The sequence below is a fragment of the Pecten maximus genome, chromosome 17, assembly GCF_902652985.1.
Source record: "Pecten maximus chromosome 17, xPecMax1.1, whole genome shotgun sequence".
NCBI lineage: Eukaryota > Metazoa > Mollusca > Bivalvia > Pectinida > Pectinidae > Pecten > Pecten maximus.
This window is the reverse complement of record NC_047031.1, coordinates 33,789,684-33,795,223: the sequence shown is the minus strand read 5'-3', so window position 1 is coordinate 33,795,223 and position 5,540 is coordinate 33,789,684.

Sequence of the window (5,540 nt, the reverse complement as noted above, 5' to 3'; positions counted from 1 at the left end):
TAATATTATATTGTAGTCACGTTATATACCTGTGATATAATCACGAGTAAGTATGTAATCATCAAGGTGTGTTTCTGTCAGTAATATTATATTGTAGTCACGTTATATACCTGTGATATAATCACGAGTAAGTATGTAATCATCAAGGTGTGTTTCTGTCAGTAATATTACATTGTAATCACGTTATATACCTGTGATATAATCACGAGTAAGTATGTTATCATCAAGGTGTGTTTCTGTCAGTAATATTACATTGTAATCACGTTATATACCTGTGATATAATCACGAGTAAGTATGTTATCATCATGGTGTGTTTCTGTCAGTAATATTATATTGTACTCACGTTCTATACCTGTGATATAATCACGAGTAAGTATGTTATCATCAAGGTGTGTTTCTGTCAATGGCATTATAGTGTAGTCACTTGCTGTATCTGTTAACTTATTTCTTAAACTACGAATATTTAAGTAGAAGATTGAAAGCCCATGACTAATTCGTCCTGGATTTCTTTCAACATCCATATGTAATTAGTAATAGTAATATGATAACAAACGTACACAAATTGTTATTTAAGTAAAACTGAAGTAACCTTGGAATTAACAAAATGTATTAAGCATGATACAGGTAGGCAAGTTTCTAAAATTCGTTTAGAAGCGTTGATAATATTCATCCAATGAACACTTTTTACAAACTAGACCGTATACTTTTATATAAAAAAGTCGGATCGCGGTATTGTAGCGTTCAAGACTGTTTTCAATTTTAAAATGTCGCAGGGAAACGATTTGACGTACAGGTACGAGATAATATCGCATGAGATGTTTACCACTGCGTGTGAACAGGTAAGTATTGGATGTAAATTCAGATCAGGCGATAAAAAAGTCAAAGTAAAGGTAAAAGAAAGAAGGAAAGAAAGAAACATACTGTACATAGGTAAGTAATAATACATCGTTTGAGTTGTTTTTGTAAGAATTAAAAGGAGAACCAAAACAATGAAAAGGGTTGACTGTATACCTAGGCAAAGGCATAATATAGTACATACGTGTACTTGTGTTATCTAGCAGGTTTTTTTACGGGTTCATATATATAAAATATTTAATATAGGTTATAACGTATTACAATAAAATATTTAATATAGGTTATAACGCATTACAATAAAATATTTAATATAGGTTATAACGTATCTATATGAATTTAATACATGTTATAACGTATTTGTACATGTATGTTAATACAGATTATAGCGTGTTAATATGAAATGTGTAGTAAAGGTTATAACGTCTTTCTATATAACTAATACGGATAACAATATATTAACATTAAATATTTAATCATGTCTGATTGTTAATCACCAGTCATTTCATACACATACGACAAGCGTGAACATGTCAACAATTTTAAATGTCAAAGTATTTTCATATTTTGTCAAATCAAGAACGATAACTTCAAACTGTAATCAATGAAGTTTTAATAAAAATAAACGTTGCTGTGTATATTGTTCATGTATGTATATTTACATTCCTAATGTGGTTTGCTAATATGAACATACCAAGTGAAAACAACAAACAAATGACCATGAATACACTATGAAAACCGTATGAAAACATTGTCTCTCGTGCAAATCACCTGATTAATCCGGTCATATAAATACGCCATCGACAGTAAGACAGGAAGAGTAGCTTCACTTGGATCGATAACGTTGGTACGAGATAAGTGTTAAACATATTGAGAGAGCATATACATTTTAATTAATTATACCATAATTCAAGAATTAAATAATAAATAAACATTAAACAAAATTAAACAAAAAGGCCGAAAAATGCGGAACGACATTAAAACAATGGCGTGGTGCATAGGCGGGATCTCCCGGCTGTTCTAATAATTTTGCGTTTTGTTGGATACATGACAAATTTGTCTTTTAAATAAAAGTTCTCGTTTGCTCGATACAAATTGTTTAAATCAAGGTTATGTAAATATATGAATTGAATAAATTTATTTAATTTTCATTGCGGCAATGAATACCAGTAGCTACATGTAGCTACATATCCTCCGAGGCGCGCTACCGGTATTCATAGCCGCAATGAAAATTAAAAAATCTATTCAATCCATATATAATTAGTATCGAAGCTTCCCAAACAAGGGAGATACGTCACTTTGTCTCGAAGCTTCCCAAACAAGGGAGACACGTGACTTTGTCTTACACCACCGTGTTATTAGCGTAGTTGGGAGTTAAGAGATCAGCCTCTATGGACCTGTATAAACATTTGTCTTTACACTCCCTTGTGTTTGTGATGATGCGATACTCACACGCAGATGCTAGTTTTGTACATCCGGTTGTATAGGTTGCATTTTTGAAGACTGTTCAACGTCTGATTATGACTTTGAAGGCAACATCTACATAAAGTTGTAAAGAGGTTGTAATGACATTTATGGACTTCGTATGGACGTAAAATCTCCATCGTCCGGACAACGTCGGGCCATGACGTCTAGACAACTTTCATTGTCAATAAAAAAAACTTTCTTTTTTTTCTAACAATAGTGATCTGACATTGGTGGCTAATTTTCGTGATGCTTATATATTTTACTCTCTCAAAGCCTCCGACGTTTGAGAAAAGCGACACTGTTCCACATAAACTGTTTTACTTTGCACCTCTCCAAACAGATTTAGACATTTGTAAGTTAGTTTTTCGTCCCTTCTGATATCAATATCCAATATCCACTGTATATTTCAGTAGTAGAAGGCATCGATTCACACATATTTCCAACGTTATCGAAATTAAACTCAATAATTAAGAGTACTATATAGAATATAACTGCACAACAAAAGGTTCTAGCTAAAAAAACAACTCGACTAAGAATTAAATCATGAACAACATATTGCACAACACTTCTGGGGCTTGTTTTATCAATATTCATCAATGTAAAAGTTCTATTGGAAAACATAGCATGTATGGAAACAATTCTAAGATAAGGGAGCGTCCTTAAATTCTATAATGCTTTCAGATAGAAACATTTTAGTCGAGGAATTTCGTTTAGTAAGGCAACATTGATGAATCTGGCGCCTGGTTTGTAAATATGGATGTGAATGAAATAAAATAATTATCAATGAGTATTGGATTGTAGGTATCATTTCACTCTGTCACCTTCAAATGACCTTAGATGTCGACGTTAGGCAATACTGAACCAACCTAAACCTTTAGACAAATGACAGCTGTGTCTACAATGACATGTCACGTGTATGTGATTAGATATAAGTTTATCAATTTAAACAACAATATATATATATTTATTTGATATCAGCAAATTGGTGAAATCACAACAAAATTGTTCTTAGAAAGAAACAATCAGACATGTATTTTTAACAACGCAAGACTCGTCAATATGTCAGCTAATTACATTATAACTCTCCATGTTAAATATAGCTCTCTCTTACTTCAGTGAAATCGTGCCGATAATCCTCGGGGGGAGGCGCTTCTAGTATCTGTATACGGGTTGTTTCCTGTAGAAAAGATCCTATTATGGCTTTTTGACGTTTATCCAGATCCTCTTTGTATTTATTACTAAACCAACACAACATTCTACAAACTCGTATTCGACATTCCTGGAATCTCCACACATACAATAACGGGTTGATTATTGTTGTCGTCAAAAAGATAATGTTGGTTATGTTTCGAATGGTTACAGTCTCGAACAGTAAGTGCGGATTGAGGTATACCACAGTTCGGTAGATACCAGCCGGCGTGTAACACAAAATAAACACCAACATCAGAAGGCACAGAATCATCGTAGATCGAAATATCCCACTCTGACTAGAGCGTGTTGATAGGTTCAATACCCTTGTTTTCCTTATATGTCTTCGTACATTCAGAAATACGCCGGTGTAAGCCACAATGATAATTATGCAGCATATCACACTTAAAACTATGACAATCATGAAACCTGTTGACTGGTTTTCGTTGAAGCAGTCCACGATGAAACTTACTCCGCCCTTGTACGTGTAAGTTGTAACTGAGATTCCTAAAGAAACTATCCACGTGCACAGTGATATTACAAATACCAGACGTTTACTTACAAACTTCAGGTACCAGTAAGATAAATACAGGCAGATAAATCTATCAACTGCAAGTATGGACACAGAAAACATTTTAGCAAATGTTAAAAGACGGAAAAATATCAAATGAAGATAGCAACCTACAGTAGTGTTAGCAATTCCAAACTCAGTGATCACAGCAAGAGCTGGAGAAAATCCGAGGAGGGTGTCGGCTAGAATAATATTACGGACCATCATCCGGATGGTCTTGTCTATCCGGACACACTTTGATAATATTACCATCGATACAACATTGATTGTAACAGAAGAGCACGATATAAACATTGAAGCCAAGAACGCAGTTTTTAACGATGTATTTGAATTGACTGTATTATTCATGTTTCCGAGGACAGGAGAACGATCCAGCCGTAATGCTATACAGTTTGGTATGTCGCTTATCACCCACACTTCTCTTTATGCGTTTGGTACATGACGTTTTTACCTGGCGATACTAGACTGGTACCCACACGGTATATGACCATTTCTATATCCTGTACTTTTCATTTGTAATAACAACCACAATAATGAACACCTGCTACTTGGTAATACCATACTTCTACATGACTAAGCCTAATAGCCCCTTCTGTGTCCTGTATATGATTCTCCCTTGATGCTAGAGGTGTTAATATCTCGTGTGATTTGGCCAATCCTTTCATACCTACGTATTTGTTTTGTTATTCCCGTGTAGTTAAGTTCATCATATATATATATAACTGATAATTGTCAAGAGAAGGCGTTACATTTTACGTCTTCTTTTGTCAATTATTAGTTTTATGTATAATTTACTTCCATCTCGTCAACTTCACATTTTCTAATTATATATTTATGGGTGTGTATATATTGTCACTGTAATAAGAAGGAATGACTCGGGGTAATTATATCTTTCGTTTTTCATTATCTCTCGTCAGTGTATTTATAATTAATGCTGTTTTACAGGTTTGGAGGTCCTGGCTCTAAAGACGACATGCTGTTATGTTTTACATACCAGGGACATCCATGAGGATACCAGATAGTGTTGTACCTAAATAATACATATAACTCATATGATTGAGGAAAACGGAACTCTCAGGTAAGTTGTAATCAATAGTTAACAATATAAAAGGCTAGTTTTGGTATCTGTTAACTACTTCTGGTATATTTTCAAAGGCATGCTATCATCATGTAACATCACGTATAGGTGAATTACAATATTCAGGCCAGACAAACTAAGTGTGGACTGGTTATGAGGCAAAACTAGCAGGTCGCGGAATGCCTACAGACGGAACGACTTAGGGAAGGAAGGACGGACCGGTTAATGGGCAGAACGAATTAGGGAAGGAACGACGGACCGGATAATGGACAGAACGATGGACCGGTTAATGGGCAGAACGACGGGCCGGTCAATGGGTAGAACGACTTAGGGAAGGAAGGACGGGCCGGTTAATGGGCAGAACGATGGACCGGTTTATGGGC